The sequence below is a fragment of the Malus sylvestris genome, chromosome 9, assembly GCF_916048215.2.
Source record: "Malus sylvestris chromosome 9, drMalSylv7.2, whole genome shotgun sequence".
NCBI classification, from domain to species: domain Eukaryota; kingdom Viridiplantae; phylum Streptophyta; class Magnoliopsida; order Rosales; family Rosaceae; genus Malus; species Malus sylvestris.
In genome coordinates this window covers 14831562-14851167 of record NC_062268.1, presented here as the reverse complement: position 1 = coordinate 14851167, position 19606 = coordinate 14831562, and the positions used below count along the sequence as shown (strand labels likewise).

Here is a 19606-nt window from a genome sequence, read left to right as displayed (position 1 = left end):
ATATTCTCCGGATCCTTTTGATGAGGATATGGGGATTCGTGAATTGTGTCCATGTACATCGTGCAGTTAGTTTTTGTCATATACTGTTTTTCTTTAATTTTAAATATTTTATAAAAATATTTAAAATAATTTATGACCGTACGATGTACAATTAAGAGACACGATTCACGGAACGGCGAGGATCTGGATTCCAGTCACACAACTTGATTATCTCTAATATGAGAAAGCTAGAAGTCAATTTTGGTGTCTAAAGGCTTCACAAAAAATTAAGGGAGTTTTAACGAAAAGCCCACGGTACTGTTCACTTTAACGAAAAACCACATTTTTACACTAAAAAGTCAAATATGGTACTATTCACTTTACCCTTTATTTTGTCCTTATCATTAAAATTCAAAGTTTTCAAACCCTTTTCATTAGTTTTCCTAAAAATTAATTGGACTAAAATATTCCTTAAAAAAAAAAAAAATCTAAAACTGAACATATATATTTTTTTCAACAATAGTAAATTCATTAAATAAGAACATAAACGTTTACATCAAGGGGTGTGTTATCCACACACCCCTTTTTACTTCTCACACACCCTTTGTTACTTTCTGTCCGTTGATCTTCTTCAATTCATCCAATCCAACGGTCGAAAACCCAAAGGGTGTGGGAGAAGTAAAAAATAGTATTTGGATATCACATCCCTACATCAACCGTCCAAGTATTGAATAACCACTCTGGCTCAAACTCAAACCGAATATGAGAGTCACCCTCCTTAGACACAAACGATGCCACTAAATGGGCAACCTTATTACAATCACGCCAAATATAACGAAACTCAATAGACCTCAATTGCCGCCGCAGAATTCGAATATCGAAAAGGATGCCTTCTATCATTACCGCACTCTGCAAATTACTATTTATCATCGCAATAAGATTTTTAGAATCCGACTCTATGCACGTCCCGGAAGCCATGCTCCACGCACACCCCTACTGCGGCTCTAACTGCCTCTGCCTCCGCCTCCGCCTCCTCCACTAAGCTGGACACACATGGGTACTTGCCGACACCACCTGCTGCCTTAAGAATCCCAGTGAAGTCCCTTGCAACCCATCCAAAACCTCCCATCCCCTTACTCCAAGCGCCATAGCAGTTAAACTTCACCACACGAAAAGGAGGGCGTTCCCATGTCCTTTTCACGGCAGGTGACTTTGAAAGCTTCCGCTGCTCATCCACCTTTGCCGCAGCCCACTGCTCCATCTCCCTTAACTCCAATTCTTGTTGGTGAAGCAAATTTAGTGCTTCCATTGGATGTATCAACCGTTTCTTAAAAACCATACAATTCCTACATTTCCATAATCTCCACAAACCAAACACCACCCACCGAATAATCTCCTTAGACTAATTAACCAATTCCAACACTCCAAAAGATCACACCCCTGGATCATGGTAGAGTCAAGATTAATGGGACTAAATACATAAAAAAGCACAAGGGTAATTTTGTAAAAAAAAAAAAAACCAATTTAAAATTCGTTTTATTCTCTAATATCAGAAAGTCAAAAGTCAATTTTGGTGTCTCAAGACTTCACACACAAAATAATTGAATTAAAATATCCCTAATACAAAAAAAAAAAAAAAAAAAATCTAAAACTGACCATATTTAATACATAAAAAAAATACAATAACAAAACACAGGATGATTTTGTAAAAACTCGTTTTATTGGAAAAACAAATAAAAAGAGACGTGCTAAAACACTCAATTAAAAAATAGAACGTGAAAATTGAAAAACTACACCCACGTTCAACAAAATGTAGTTTCTATCAAATTGAACTGCCAATATCTTATACAAATCTCATTTAAATTCAAGAATCAGAAAGGAGAAACGTGCACAGAGTCTCCATCTTACGAAATTCCAAATGTCTTCTCAACCAAGTTGGTTACATATTATTTGATTACACAAATATATTTTATAGCAAATTGTTTCTCCGTTCAATTCAGAAATCAAAGAGAAGAGAACAAGGGCGAGGCGGAGGATGAAACAGAGAGCCAAATCAACAAAGAGTCTTCCTTGGTACAACTTCTCAACTCTCAATCTTAATCTTTTATTCTCAATTATCAATTTCAATCATTTCCTCCTGTCAATCTTAATATTTTTAGTTTGTATCTCTTTAGATTAATTCAAAAGGTTGTTTATGTTCCTCCTGCACATTAATTAGTTTATTTTAATTAATTTAGAAGAAATTTTCATTTTTATGTTCCTTTTACTAATGAGTTTATTTTAATTAATTTAATAAAATTTTCATTGTTGTTTTCTAGGTAATTGAATGTTTGAAAATTTTTGATTTTGCTAATGAATTTATTTTAATTAATTTAATAAAATTTTCATTGTTGTTTTCTGGGTAATTGAATGTTTGAAATTTTTTAATTTGTATAATTAGTTTTTTAGGTAATTGAATGTTTGAAATTTTTTTGCTATCATTTGGACATAAAGTTTCATATTTTGTGGCATTTGTAATATGAGAGATTGATCATGATCATCATGTTTACCTTCATTTCGTTTATGTGCTTTTCTCTTTTCAAGGTGAGAGGCTTGCGATATCTTAATTTAAATCTAACGGTGCATAAGTCCATACAAACTTTTAGCTAAAAAAATTAAAATGAAAAATGTCTCTTGACAAGTACAAATATTAAAATTGAACATTGCACATCATGCTTAGTGCATGGTAACTATAAGAATGTCTTTATGCGTGAACAAATGTAAAATGAAAAAAATAACTCCACACGCCGCGCGTAGCTCGCCATGATGTAGAAAAAGTCTTTCGCACGTGTGCGAGTGCGTACAGAAAGGCTTGTACATTACAACTAAGCTACCTTATCAAAGGACTGGAAGACTAGTAGAAAGAATCATATATTTTAAGGGTTTTTAGGCTTTAGGACTTAAATAAGATTCTTTTTAGATTTTAACCTGGAAGGTTTATAAATCTAATTTAATTTCATATTATTAAAACTTACCATATTTGCAAGTGGTCTTTTACCACAGTGATGGAAAAAAGTTGAGCCATTGCATGATGACGTGAGTTCAAACCTCGTCGGTGGCTAATCTAACAAAATCTATGTTTTTGACAAAAAGAAAAACTTACCATATTTAAGTATTTGTAGCATATTTTGTCACATCTCGGGCTCAACTCCGTTGTAGCACGATATTGTCGGCTTTGGGCCCCGACCACGCCCTCATGGTTTTGTTTATGGGAACTCACATGAGAACTTCCCAGTAGGTCACCCATCCTAGGATTGCTCTCGCGCAAACTCGGTTAACTTCGGAGTTCCAATGGAACCCGAAGCCAGTGAGTTCCCAAAAAGCCTCGTGCTAGGTAGAGATAGGAATATACATATAAGGCTTATAGGATCCACTCCCCTGGACGATGTGGGATGTTACATATTTATTATTTATAAACTTGCCATCCGAAATTGTTTACCCATCCATCATTAATGTGTATTTTTTGTGCTTCAATCATATTAATAGATAAAGCATTATTCAAATTCAATTTCTTAATAAAAAAATTCAACAACAATACAAAAACAATGTATTTAAAAATAAAAATAAAAAACTCATAGGTACGAAAGTATTGGTACGTAAGTTTTGATACGATTACATCAGTACATAAGTTTCGGTATGATGTATAGGTACATAAATTTCGGTGCGAATGTATCAGTACATAAGTTTTGGTATAAAATGTCTCGGCTCATACCTATAGTACATACATAGGTATGTAATATGCATATGCATATATATAGAGAAATTCACGCACAATGAAGAATATGTTGTAGGCCTATTTGATTAAAGAAGTATAGAGAGACTAAGAGAGAGGGTGTGGCAAAGCATAGAGAGAATTGTGTGAATTCTAAGGTGTGATTTGTCACTTCATTGTAAATGGCGCATTAGGTTTTTGGTGATGAAATAAGTTCGGTTGATGAAGTTGTCGGCACAATAAGCAAAATGTGAGTCTCAAATAAAAAGAAAAATGCATAAAAAGGTAAAACTCACAAAATCTTGCTATGGTGAAACCCAATGTGGGATAAAAACCCATTGACTAAGGAGAAACATGAGAAGTTGTTGTGGGACCATGATTTTCTGGGAGCAGAGCAAGACTAATCTGAATACAGTTACCTCAAAAGTTCAGTCATAGACTCACTAGCTTTGAGCAGAGCTGTATCAGATGGAGTAGCGGTGCCACCATCACTCCATTCTAGGGCATAAGGCAGAGTCCTAGCTACTCCGCTAGATGACCATGCTTGTTTCGTAAGACATGCGATTTGATTCGGATATAGACACAATCAAGTCTTTTAAGTCTTGGAATTCCTACAATCTAGGAAATGGCGTGTACTGCAAGTAATCATAACTCCTAAGAAGATGCAATATCTACCTCTTGATATCCTCTAGGATTCTCTAGGCTTAGAGCTAAGATTCCATCCTAAAAAGGTATGTCTCCCCATGTTATAAATACATTCATTTAGGGTTCATCTATGGTAACACAATCTAAATACTTCAATTCTTTTGACCACTGCTAGAGTCTAATCATTCACTAACTTGACAGGCGGAGAGCCTTTGGTCGACACACCCATCCGGTCCTAGGCTTGCTAACATTTGTTTACCATTTTGCAAGTTGCTCGAATTTGTGCTCAACTACCGTTCATGAAGGTGCGCAAATTTGGTTCTAACAATTGGTACTTTCATTGAGAACAAACTCTTATTCCTCTGAACTAGATCACTTTGCCGATTGACATGTATGCCAAGGAAAGCTCGGTCAACGCCAACGTTAACCCCACAGGTGTAGATAACCTGCTTTTTGATGTGTTCGTTATTTCAGGAGCGAATAGCTCGCTGCCTCAGAACTAACTCCAGAGGTAAGTAACAGCCCATAAGGAGTGATGGCCACCCTCGAAAATGATGGAGACCCAGTCAATAGACCACCTCCCTCCATGGATCAAATTTGAGAAACCCTGACGAAGATAAACATTTATGTCAAGAAGTTGCAAAAGAGCCAGATTGTATGTACCGCTCAAGTAGAAAGCTGCTCCAACTTCGTAAACATAGAAAAGCGAAGGAATAACCTAAAGAATTTGAATGGGATGACCCCTTCAACCCAGATCTCTATTTATGGATATGAAAACATAAGTACCATACCCTTGAAGGGGACCCCATACTGTTTCATGTTGTTCTGGCACTAGCGATTGCCATCAATCCAAGAAAGGGCCCAATAAGAAGTGAGTAGGTCACAAATGTGGTTATTGGAGAATAACCAAAAAATCTACGTAATCCTCCTCAAGGTACAGCAATAGCACTGAAGGCGAAACCTTATCGTTTGAGGTTTAACAAGCCTGAATTTTCTGGAGATTAAGAACGATGACACCTCATAGATAGAGAAAATCATGTGAGCTTAGTCATAGGCAGCCAACCTTGCACCCCTAGGTAGGGCGATGATCCAGGTTAGAACATCACCTTCAATGGTAATCGAAGAAATACCCATACCGGAGAAGTTTTCTCAATTGAGGTTCAAATCATTTTGCATCTATTCTAACCTTGACTACCACATCATGCATTATCGGAATGCCATGACGTTATACAGCAACAACAATGCTTATATGTGCAAAATGTTCTCACCTACTCTAGGGGGACCAGCGATGAGATAGTATTCGGAGGTGCCAGCCATATCCATCGACTGTTTTGAAACTTTGGCTAAGATATTCACAAACACCTACTTAGTGTATCGTGACATTTGCGTAAATGGTCATTCAGTCTAAATATAAAAGTCTTAGAACTTACCTGAAGTGTTTCCGAGTAGAGCTAGCAGAAGTGGAAAAATCGGATGATAGTTTGGCTACCAAGGTGTTTAAGAGGTCTGTATGTCCATTCACCTTTTTCTCAGAAGCTGAACAAGAGAAAGTATGACTATGCTACTTTGGCGGACTATTTTGATATTGAAGACGATCTAATGGATTGGGACGACAAGAGCATGAGAACAACAACCAAACCAGATTACTCCAAGAAAATCGACTATAGTTATTAGTTAGTGACCTAAGACTAAAAATTGTTCTAGTTGGCAATTTTTATTTAGGTTTAATAGTATGCCTTTTTTATTTTTATATTTTATATTTTTTTATTTTTAAAATTTTAGTATTCTTTGTGCTTGTTGTTTGGACATGTAAATGGAAACATACAACCTTCAAGGAGTGTATCCTAGAATATATCTGGAGGCTTCTCACACTAACAAGAGTCAAAATATGAACATAAGGCCAAATTTGGCCAATCTATGCGCCACATATTGGTGGATCTACCAATGACATATTTGAGATATAATCAGCAACTAAGTCTAGCGTGGATGAGCCACCACGCACGTTGCCAATAGCTTGAACTGTAAAGAAAGAAGTTTGTATTATTTCTTTGTTAATGTGTAAGGAATACAACTTAGTATATATACATTTCTCTAATTAAGCTTAGTAACTAATTGTACTTAATTAAATCTCTAACACAGTAATTAGTTACAAAACTGTTACAACTGTAAAAGACAGCTGTACAAGCTGTTAGCTATGAGTTATCCCTTTACACTTCCTCAAGCTAATCAGAGGAGAACCTAGAGAAAGCTTGGATTGAAGATACTTGAACCATGCCTTGGACATCGACTTTGTATGAATATCTGCAATCTGGTTTTCAATGTTAACATACAAAACTTTGACTAAATCTGCAAGAATAAGCTCCCATATATAGTGATAATCAACCTCGACATGCTTGGTACGCTCATGGAACACAGGATTTAAAGCCAAATATATGGCAGAAACATTGTCACAACATAATGTAGGAGTATGAGGAAGAGGAAAAATGATGTCTTTGAAAATCTTACAGATCCATGTGATTTCTGCAGTAGTGAGAGCAAGAGATCGATACTCAGCTTCGGTTGAAGACCTTGCAACAGTGGGCTATTTTTTAGCATTCCAACTTATAAGATTGGGTTGCAAGTAAACACAATAACCAGAGGTAGATCTTCTATCAATAACACATCTAGCCCAATCAGCATCCAAGAAGGCTGTAAGTTGCATAGAACCATTTTTAAACCATAGTCATTAAATACTGAACATATATATTTTTTTTCAACAATAGAAATTTCATTAAATACGAACGGAAACGTTTACATCAGCCGCCAAAATATTGAATAACCATTCTGGCTCAAAACAAAACACATGATGATTTTGTAAAAAATCGTTTTATTGGAAAAAAAATGAAAAGAAAAACAAATAAAAAAGAGACATGCTAAAACCCTCAAATAAAAAATAGAATGTGAAAATTGAAAAATTGCACCCACATTCATCAAAATGTAGTTTCTATCAAGATGAATTGCCAATATATACTTATACAAATCTCATTTAAATTCAAGAATCAGAAAGGAAGAACATGCACAGAGTCTCCATCTTACGAAATTCCAAATGTCTTCTTAACCAGGTTGGCTACATATTATTTGATTACACAAATATATTTTATAGCAAATTGTTTCTCCGTTCATTGCAGAAATCAAGGAGAAGAGAATGAGGGCGAGGCAGAGGATGAAACAGAGAGCCAAATCAACAAAGAGTCTTCCTCGGTACAACTTCTCAACTCTCAATCTTAATCTTTTATTCTCAATTATCAATTTCAATCATTTCCTCCTGTCAATCTTAATATTTTTAGTTTGTATCTCTTTAGATTAATTCAAAAGGTTGTTTATGTTCCTCCTGCGCATTAATTAGTTTATTTTAATTAATTTAGTAGAATTTTGCATTTTTATGTTCCTTTTGCTAAAGAGTTTATTTTAATTAATTTAATAAAATTTTCATTGTTGTTTTCTGGGTAATTGAATGTTTGAAATTTTTTAACTTGGCTAATGAGTTTATTTTAATTAATTTAATAAGATTTTCATTGTTGTTTTCTGGGTAATTGAATGTTTGAAATTTTTTAATTTGTATAATCTGTTTTTCGGGTAATTGAATGTTTGAAATTTTTTTGCAATCACATAAAGTTTCATTTTTTGTGGCATTTGTAATATGAGAGATTGATCAGGATCATCATGTTTAGCTTCATTTCATTTATGTGCTTTTCTCGTTTCAAGGTGAGAGGCTTGCAGGTTCTTAATTTAAATCTAACGGTGCAAAAGTCCATACAAACTTTTAGCTAAAAAAATTAAAATGAAAGAATGTCTCTTGACAAGTACAAATATTAAAATTAAACATTGCACATTGCGCTTAGTGCATGGTAACTATAAGAATGTCTTTATGTGTGAACAAATGTAAAATGAAAAAATAACTCCACATGCCACGCGTAGCTCGCCGTGATGTAAAAAAAACCTTTCGCACGCGCATGAGCGCGTACAGAAAGGCTTGTACATTACAACTAAGCTACCCCTTCAAAGGATTGGAAGACTAGTAGAAAGAATCATATATTTTAAGGGTTTTTAGGCTTTAGGACTTAAATAAGATTCTTTTTAGATTTTAACCTGGAAGGTTTATAAATCTAATTTAATTTCATATTATTAAAACTTACCATATTTGCAAGTGGTCTTTTACCACAGTGATGGAAAAAAGTTGAGCCCTTGCATGATGACGTGAGTTCAAACCTCGTCGGTGGCTAATCTAACAAAATCTATGTTTTTGACAAAAAGAAAAACTTACCATATTTAAGTATTTGTAGCATATTTTGTCACATCTCGGGCTCAACTCCGTTGTAGCACGATATTGTCGGCTTTGGGCCCCGACCACGCCCTCATGGTTTTGTTTATGGGAACTCACATGAGAACTTCCCAGTAACAAAATCTATTTTTTGACAAAAAAAAAAAAAACTTACCATATTTAATTATTTGTGGCACATTTATTATTTATAAACTTACCATCCAAAGTTCTTTACCCATCCATCATTAATGTGTATTTTTTGGGCTTCAATCATATTAATAGATAAAGCATTATTCAAATTCAATTTCTTAATAAAAAAAATTCAACAGCAATACAAAAACAATGTATTTAAAAATAAAAACTTGTAGGTATGGAAGTATTGGTACATAAGTTTTGATACGATTGCATCAGTACATAAGTTTCGGTACGATGTATAGGTACATAAATTTCAGTGTGAATGTATCAGTACATAGGTTTTGGTACAAAATGTCTCAGCTCATACCTATAGTACATACATAGGTATGTAATATGCATATGCATATATATATATATATATAGAGAGAGAGAGAGAGAGAGAGAGAGAGAGAGAGAGAGAGAGAGAGAGAGAGAAATTCACGCACAATGAAGAATACGTTGTAGGCCTATTTGATTAAAGAAGTATAGAGAGACTAAGAGAGAGGGTGCGGCAAAGCATGGAGAGAATTGTGTGAATTATGAGGTGTGATTTCTCACCTCATTGTGCCTTTATTTATAGTAGTAGGGAAGATAAATCCCTTACCCTTTAGGTATTACAACTTAAATACTAACTAAAAGATACTATAGAATCCCCTTTGATTTACACAATCACATTCCTAACCTAATTAGGACCGCAACACTCCTCCCTTAGAGTGTAAATACTCAAGTAAATGGTGCATTAGGTCTTTGGTGATGAAGTAAGTTCGGTTGATGAAGTCGTCGGCACAATAAGCAAATGTGAGTCTCAAATCAACAGAAGAATGCATAAAAAGGTAAAACTCACAAAATCTTGCTATGGTAAAACCCAATGTGGGATAAAAACTCATTGACTAAGGAGAAACATGAGAAGTTATTGTGGGACCATGATTTTCCAGGAGTGGAGTAAGACTGATCTGAATACAGTTACCTCAAAAGTTCAGTCATAGACTCACTAGTTTTGGGCGGAGCTGTATCAGATGGTGTATCATTCCACTCTAGGGCATAAGGCAGAGTCCTAGCTACTTCGCCAGATGACCATACTTGTTTCGTAAGACGCGATTTGATTCAGATACGGACACAATTAGGTCCTATAAGTCTTGGAATTTCTAAAATCTAGGAAATGGTGTGTGCTGCAAGTAATCATAACTCCTAAGAAGAAGCAATATCTACCTTTCAATATCCTTTAGGATTCTATGGGCTTAGAGCTAGGATTCCATCCTAAAAAGGTCTATCTCTCCACGTTATAAATACACTCATCTAGGGTTTATCTCGGGTAACGCAATCAAAACACTTCAATTCTCTTGACCACTACTAGAGTCTAATCACTCCCTAACTTAGCAGTCGGAAAACCTTTGGTCGACACACCTCTCTAGTCCTAGGCTTGCTAACGTTTGTTTACTGTTTTGCAAGTTGCTCGAATTTGTGCTCAAACATCGTTCACGGAGGTACGCAAGTTTGGTTATAACAATTGGTACTTTCATTAAGAGCGAACTTTTATTCCTCCAACCAGATCACTCTGCTGATTGACATGTATGCTGAGGAAAGCTTGGTCAATGCCAACGTTAACCCCATCGGTGGAGATAACCTACCTTTTGATGGGTCCGTTATTTCAGGAGTGAATCGCCCGTTGCCTAAGAACCAACTCCAGAGGCAAGTAACAGCCCATAAAGAGTGACGGCCACGCTCGAAAATGATGAAGACCCAGTCAACAGACCATCTCCTTCCATGGATCAAATTTGAGAAACCTTGACGAAGATCAACGTTTATGTCGAGAAGTTGCAAAAGAGCCAGATTGTATGTGCTGTTCAAGCAGAAAGCCATTCCAACTTCGTAGACATGGAGAAGCGAAGGAAAAACCTAAAGAATTTAAGTGGGATGACCCATTCAACCCAGATCCCTGTTTACGAATATGGAAACATAAGTACCATACCCTTGAAGAGGACCCCATAATGTTTCATGCTGTTTCAGCGCCAGCGATTGCCATCAATCCAAGAAGAGGCCCAATAAGAAATGAGTAGGTCACAAACATGGTTACTGGAGAATAACAAAAAAATCTACATAATCCTCTTCAAGGTACAACAATAGCACGAAGGGCAAAACCTCTTCGTCTGAGGTTTGACGAGCCTGAATTTTCTGGAGATTAAGAACGATGACACATCCTGGATAGAGAAAATTATGCGAGCCTAGTCATGGATAGCCAACCTCAAACCCCAGGCAAGGCAACAGTCCGGGTTAGAACACCACTTTCAATGATAATCAAAGAAATACCCATAGCGGAAAAGTTTTCTCAATCAAGGTTCAAATCATTTCGCGTCGATTCTAACCTCGACTACCACATCATGCATTACCGGAATGCCATGGCGCTATGCAACAACAACGATACTTATATGTGCAAAATGTTATCATCTACTTTAAGGGGACCAGCGATGTGATAGCATTCGGAGGTGCCATCCAGATCCATCGACTATTTTGAAACTTTGGCTGAGATATTCAAAAACACCTACTCAGTGTACTTTGACGTTTGCGTAGATGGTCCCTCAGTCTAAAGTTGAAAGTCTCAGGACCTACCAGAAGTGCTTCTGAGCAGAGCTGGCAGAAGTGGAAAAACCGGATGATAGTTTGACTACCAAGGTGTTTAAGAAGTCTGTATATCCATTCACTTCTTTCTCAGAAGCTGAACAAGAGAAAGTATGACTATGCTACTTTGGCAGACTATTTTGATATTGAAGACGATATAATGGATTAGGACGACTCCAAGAAAACCAACTATAGTTATTAGTTAGTGACCTAAGACTAAAAATTGTTCTAGTTGGAAATTTTTATTTGGGTTTAATAGTATGCTTTTTTTATTTTTATTTTTATTTTTATTTTTATAACAATTTTAGTGTTCTTTGTGCATGTTGTTTGGACATGTAAATGGAAACATACAACCTTCAAGGAGTGCATTCTGGAATACATCTAAAGGCTCATCACACTAACAAGAGTCAACATATGAACATAAGGCCAACTTTGGCCAATCTATGCGCCACATATTGGTGGATCTACCAATGACATATTTGAGATATAATGAAGCCTTGTAGCCTAATTTTGATATCATCAGCAACTAAGTCCAGCGTGGATGAGCCACCACGCACATTGCCAATAACTTGAACTGTAAAGAAAGAAGTATGTATTATTTCCTTCTTAATGTGTAAGGAGTACAACTCAGTATATATACATTTCTCTAATTAAGCTTAGTAACTAATTGTACTTAATTAAATCTCAAACACATAGATTAGTTACAAAACTGTTACAATTGTAAAAGACAACTATACAAGCTGTTAGCTATGAGTTATCCTTTTACACTCCCTTAAGCTAAATGGAGGAGAACCCAGAGAAAGCTTGGATTGAAGATACTTGAACCATGCCTTGGACAACGACTTTGTATGAATATCTGCAATTTGGTTTTCAATGTTAACATACAAAACTTTGACTAAATCTGCAAGAACAAGTTCCCAGATATAGTGATAATCAACCTCGATATGCTTGGTACTCGCATGGAACACATGATTTGAAGCCAAATTGATGGTAGAAACATTGTCACACCATAATGTAGGAGTATGAGGAAGAGGAAAAGTGATGTCTTTGAAAATCTTACAGATCCATGTGATTTTTGCAACAGTGAAAGCAGGAGATCGATACTCAGCTTCGGTTGAAGTCATTGGAATAATGGGCTGCTTTTTAGCACTCCAACTTATAAGATTGGTCCCAAGTAAACACAATAACCAGAGGTAGATCTTCTATCAATAACACATCCAGCCCAATCAGCATCCAAAAAGGCTGTAAGTTGCATAAAACCATTTTTAAACCGGAGTCATTAATCAACTGAACATTTGAGAAACCGGAGAATAAGTTTAACTGCCTGAAATTATGTATCTCGAGGACAGTGAAGAAATTGACAAACTTGGTTCACAGTAAGGGAAAGATCTGGCATTGTCCATGTTAAGTATTGAAGAACACCAACGATGGACGTGTACTCATTTAGATCAGACAACAAAGCTCCAATGTGATCCAATTTAGCAGTGACAAGACGAGTGGCACAAGGTTTACATCCTTCCATTTTTGTCTTAACTAGAGGATCCATGGCATATTTGCTTGATACCTTCAGAGGATCGATGTACTTCAAAACCAAGGAAATAGTGAAGAGGCTTTAGATCTTTGACAGGAAACAAATAACTGAGATTGTGAATAAAGCTTGACAATGAGAGGCATTTGGACCGGTGACTAGGATGTATCAACATACACTAATACTATCACAAGGGAAGGAGATGTATGCACAAATAAGGAGCAATCTGATTGCGAATTAGCAAAACCAAGAGAGAGTAAAATATGACCAAGTTTATCATACCAAGCTCGATGGGCTTGCTTTAAGCTATAAAGAGACCGATTAAGCTCGCAAACAAATAAAGGCTGAGAAACGTCAACAAAACCAGGAGGTTGTTGCATAAACACCTTTTCTTTTAGTGATATATGAAGAAACGCATTGCTAATATCCAATTGATTTAAGAACCAATCATTTTGGACAGCAAGAGTTAATAAGATGTGAATGGTCACTGGTTTAGCAATAGGACTGAAGGTTTTCTTAAAATCAATGATCTTGCTGGTGAAACCTTTTTACCACAAGGTGATCCTTGTATCTGTAAACTGTACCATCGGGTTTTCGTTTAATCCGAAACACCCATTTACAACCTACAATGTTTTGATGTGTAAAGGATGGTACTAAGGTCCAAGTACTTGTGTTTTTTAGAGCCTGAAATTCTTCTAACATTGCTTGATTCCAATGAGCATGCTTGGATGCTTGCAGATAAGTGGTAGGCACGAAAGTATCAATATTAATGGGATGTTTTGTTGCAGAGAGAGCTTTTGGTTTAAAGATACCTGCTTTGGACCTTTTAATCATAAGATGAGAATTAGCAGGAATAGATGGTTGAATATGAGATGCGAGTCTTAACTGTAAAGGTAATGAGTGACTGAGTTGTGAAAATGATGACTGAGATGGTACTTGTTGAGATGATGATTGCTGAGATGTTGTAGGGGATAGAGATGCTACTGGAGTACTATGAGAGGTTGGAAATCGAAGAGTAAATGCTAGAGTAGATGCAGACACTGTGTAATATGGCAGTGATGAGAAGTGAAGCTTCTGTTCATAGTGTTCATAGTGAAAAGGAAAATGAACTTCATTGAACAGAACATGCCTTGAAATATACAATCTTTGAGATTGAAGATCTAAACAACGATATCCTTTGTGTTGAAGGCTATAACCAAGAAAGACACAATGCTTGCTTTTACCATCCAATTTTGATGAAATATGTGGTTTAAGCCAAGGGTAGCAGCTGCATCCAAACACCTTTAATTTGGAATAATCTGGAGGTTTCCTAAATAGAAGTTCCCAAGGAGATTTGTCTAGTTTAGAAATTGGCAATCTGTTGATGAGATAAAGAGCAGTTGAAAAGGCTTCAACCCAGAACTTGTGAGGATCCTGAGAAGAAACCAAAAAAGTCCTTGCAATCTCTATAAGATGACTGTGCTTCCTTTCAACACATATATTTTTTTTTGGAGTGTGATGACAATTATATTGATGAGAGATTCCATTACTTGAGAGAAAAGAATTTAACACAGAACTAGTGAACTCACCCTTTGAATCTGATCTCAAGACTTTTATTTTATTTCCAATCATGTTTTCTACATAAGCTTTGAAGGATACAAACATAGAGAAAACCTCAGACTTAGCTTTCATAGGAAACAACTAGGTGTATTTAGTAAACTCATCCACAATTAGCAAGTAGAACTTGTAACCACTAATAAAAGTGACTGGAGATGGACCCTAAACATCACAATGTATCAACTTATGATTTTTACCTATGGCACAATTTGTGCAAAAGAAAGATACAAGCTTGTCACCACTGTGATCAAGACTATGCTTATTTAATATTGTCCTAAACATAGCAGATGAAGGATAACCGAGCCTTTTATGCCATGTCTTCAACGATGCTTTAGTGCTGATAAGAGTAGAATGTGAAGAAAAGACATTGGAGAGACCTTGAAAGGGATAAAATCCTTTTCTAACTGGCCCTTAAAAAAACGTCATCCCCGAAGAACAATCCTTGATTTTAGAACCATCAGAATCAAGGGTCAAAGAATAATAGTTATCTTTCAAGAATTGATAGGCAGAGAGTAAATTGAATTTCATCCGTGGAACATGAATAATATTACTTAATATGAAAGAAGCAAGTGGTGTTAAAACTGTAGAATTACTAGTGTGATGGATAGCCATACCTTGTCCATCACAAACATACACACTTTCTTCGCCAGAGTATGAATGTGGAGATTGAATGGCAGATATGTCATTAGTAATATGGGATGTGTCACCCGAGTCCATCAAACAAGTGGGAGAAGATTGCTTAGAACTGGTGTGAGCACACACAGAAGCTAACTTTGCAGGAGGAATTTTTCTAGCAAAAGCATGATTCATTCGCTCATAACAATCAATAGCTTCATGATCAAAAGAGTTACAAATTTGCTAGGGAGTTCTTCCACCAGAATTGTTATGATTTCCCCCAAAATTATTGCAAGCCATGAGTTCCACTATAATTGTGAAAATTACCACAAGAATTATTGAAGTTCTTATGAAAATTACCACGATTATTGCGTTGAAAGGATCCTCGACCACGATTATTGTTGTGAAACTTTGGTGGAGCATTGTAGGGTGACTGGTGAGTAGCATAAGCTTGAGGAAAATTGTAGTAGGAAGGAGAGGGGGTTAAGACTGCACAACAAAGGCCTCAAAAAGCTCAGAAGTGGAAGAGGCCACACATTTCTTCTTACGATTCATGAAAACTTCCTTGTTTATCAACAGTCCATGAAGTTCATCCAGTGTTATGGTAGAGATCCTGAGCATGGTAGAGTTAATGAAAGACTTATACTCATCAGGTAATCCATTTAGAGTAACAGTAATCAAATCATGATTAGAGATAGGAGCTTCAGTAGCCATTAATGAATCAGCAATGCCTTCAATTCTCTGTAAATAATTTGAGATAGAAAGATCGCCTTTATGCACATAATGGAGACAAGAATGGAGCTGATGAACGTGAGCTACAGAAATGCCACTAAATAGATGCTTAAGATTTAACCAGAGATCTCGAGACGATGTGACACCAACGGTGAAGGAAATAAAGTCTTTAGAGAGAGTTGAATTTAACCATATTAGTATATTTTGATCTTTTTCATACCAAATCTCGAAAGCAGGGTTTGAAATTCTAGTAATTTGACCAAATTCATCAAGAACATAAGGTGGCAGGCAAACTTAAGAGCCATTAACAATGCTGGTAAGTTTGTATTGTCGAAAAATCGGAGCGAAGATAGCTTTCCAAATGAGATAATTGTCATGCTTGAGGTTCGTAGGAATCATACAACTGATATTCTGAACAGTTATGGAAGAAATCGACGAGATCAGAGAATTTCAAGGATTAGGGTTCATCGCTGCAAAATTGGGAGAAGAAATTGCAGGATTAGGGGCAACAACTTCAGGTTGCACAGGAGACGAAGTTGAAGACGTCATAGCCAAAGATCAAAGTTCCGAGAAGTGAGGATCGGAGAAGCAAAGATTGAAGAAGGAATCGCAATGAAAGAAGGATAGGGAGACGGTGAAGCAGAGAGGCGGTGATACCATGTAAAGAAAGAAGTCTGTATTATTTCTTTCTTAATGTGTAAGGAATACAACTCAATATATATACATTTCTCTAATTAAGCTTAGTAATTAATTGTACTTAACATGCCCTCACCATCCCGAGCAAAATGGTTTGGCAGAACGGAAACACCATCACATTGTTGACACTGGGCTTACTTTAATGGCCCACATGTCGATGCCTCTTGCCTATTAGGCTGAGGACATGCACATCATGGTTTATCTTATCAATCGGCTCCCCTATTAGGTACTTGGTTTTATTGTTTCATAAGGAACCTAATTATAGTTTTTTGAAGACCTTTGGGTGTGCCCGTTTTCCCTACCTTAGGCCCTATAATAATAATAAATTCACGGAATGACATACTATGATGGCCAATAACATCAAGGTTGTTATTGGTTACTATCTCAATCATCAAGGTTGTCAGTGCTTAGACATCTCTACCAATAACATCTTTTTATCATACCATGTTGTGTTTGATGAAGGTTTTTTTTTCTTTCAAGGAGATCTCTGGCTCTCTTGCCCAATCCTCACAGGCCCCATCTCCTCTTCCTGCTTTATAAATCATTGGGCCTTTCCCGAGTGCCCTGACAATCCAGCAGCCAACCGGTGGTTGTGTCTCCTGCTTTGGAGACTCATCAACCCAGCTCACCACAGTAGGCCCTGCAGGTCTATTGGCGTGATCCTCACTGACGGGTTCTCTCTTTTGCACAAGTTGCAGCCCAACTTGTAGCTCATACGCCCATGCCTGCAGTTAGCCTTGCAGCCCCATCTGCTGCGCTTCCAGAGGCCCTATTTGCTGCTGCTATATCTGCAGCTCCTTCTAATTCTCATGGTATGCTGACCAGGTCCAAAATGGCTTCCTATAAGCCTCACAAATATGTTTTTTCTACTGCAATTAAATCTTCTAATGGACCCATTAAGCCTACATGTTTTAGTTAGGCTAATAAATTCACGGAATGACATACTATGATGGCCAATGAATTTAATGCACTTTAGCATGCAGGTACTTGGACTCTTGTTCCTTGTATTGCTTCTATGAATATTTGGCAAACAAATGGGTGTTTCGTATTAAACAAAATTTCAATGGCTCTGTTCAGTGGTATAAGGCTCGTTTGGTCGTCAATGGCTTTCATCAGCAACCCGGCCATGATTATGGTGAAACTTTTAGTCCTGTTGTAAATCACTCTATTATTCAGTTAATTTTGGCTCTTTCAGTTCAATTTAAATGGCCTATTCGCCAGTTGGATGTTTAAAATGCTATTCTCCACGGTTCTTTATCTGAGGAGGTCTATATGCACCAACCTCATGGCTTTATCGATCCAAAGTTTCCTAATCATGTGTGCCGCCTCCGTCATTCTTTATATGGCCTCAAGTAGGCGCCCCGTGCCTGGTTCCAGTGTTTTTCCACTCATTTGGAAGATTTGAGTTTTCATTCATCTACAATGGATCACTTGCTTTTTACTTATATTCATGGCGCTACTCACATTTTATTTATTAATTTATGTTGATGATATTTTGGTCACGGGGAATAATCCCTCTCACATTGTCACTCATTAAGAATTTGGGTCTATGGTTTTCTATAAAGGACCTTGGGCCGATCCATTATTTTTTAGGCATGGAGGTGGTCCATACTCCATCTGGTCTCTCTTTCCCAACACAAATATATCATTGACCTCCTTCATCGCACCAAAATGCTTGGTGCCCAGTCGATCCTTACCCCTGCTGTCAGTGGGCGACGACTCAACATTCATGATGGTGACCCTCTGCCGGATCCTACCGAATACCATAGTGTTGTTGGTGCCCTCCAATACTTGACTCTCACTCGTCCCGACATCAACTTTGCGGTCAATCAAGTATGCCAATTTCTTCACCAGCTGATTTCCACTCATTGCGCTGCCGTCAAATGAATTCTTCGTTACCTTGTTGGCACTGCTAATCACTGTATTACCTACAAGCCCAGTTCACTTCGTCTTACGGCCTTTTTCAATGCCGATTATGCTAGGGATCTCGATGATCGGCGTTTAACCGGAGGCTATTGTTTGTTTCTGAGTTCCAATCTTGTCTCATGGAGTGCAAAGAAGCAAAATGGGGTCTCTCGTTCTAACATTGAAGCTGAGTATCGTCAACTTGCCCTTTGCCGCTGCCACCATTTCCTGGTTTCGTATGTTGGTTCGTGACCTTCAGTTACCTTTCCATTGCCCCACTCTGTTTTGTGACAATATCAGTGCCATCTCCCTTGCTTCCAACTCGGTGCTTCATGCTCATACTCGGCACGTTGAGGTGGATTACCATTATATTCGTGAGAAGGTTGTTCGCAAGAAGCTTGATGTTAGCTATCTTTCCACTCATGACCAAATCGTTGATATCTTCACCAAGGGTCTTTCTCTTCCTCGTTTTAGATTTTTGGTTTCCAAGCTTCTGGTACTCAATCGTACTCTCAGCTTGCGAGGGCGTGAAAGATGATATCTTCTTGATCTCTTGAGATTGTTTCCTATTTCATCATTATTTCTCGATTTCCTGTATTATTAAAACATTCCCTTTATGTATTATATGTATATTAATTATACTTGTAAATCAAGTCATTGTACACTATTTAAACCAATGATAATGCACCCTCCAAGGTATGGAGTGATTGAGCCAAATTACCTTCTCTGACCTTTGCTGTCTTTTCTACAATTGCTGATGTGCATCATCTTTTAGATAAGACGTTTTCGTATTTTTAAATGTCTTGTCCACACTCGTCAAAATTATGACAATGTAATTAGATCATAAATAGTTTCAGAGACAAAATTATAGTCTCAAATATCATGTATACAACAAAAGAAAAATTAGTGCTGACAATAATTTCAAGGATGATATTAGAAGTGAAAAAAATTGAACTTTTATTATAAAATTAATCGGCAATATGAGACTTACCAAACCTCATCATAAAAATATCTGAGACCAAATAAAATAGCCCAATATCAAAATGGGAATACCATTATTATACCCTGC

General features: G+C 36.9%; 1 long non-coding RNA gene across 1 annotated transcript; it reads left to right on the top strand.

Annotated features, from left to right (window-relative positions):
- Positions 1-1850: 1850 nt before the first annotated feature.
- LOC126582918 (uncharacterized) lies at positions 1851-16648 on the top strand. The gene is made up of 3 exons (XR_007609626.1): positions 1851-2052; positions 7543-7615; positions 16356-16648. It is a non-coding gene; the product is annotated as an uncharacterized LOC126582918 (long non-coding RNA).
- The last annotated feature ends 2958 nt before the right edge of the window (positions 16649-19606 follow it).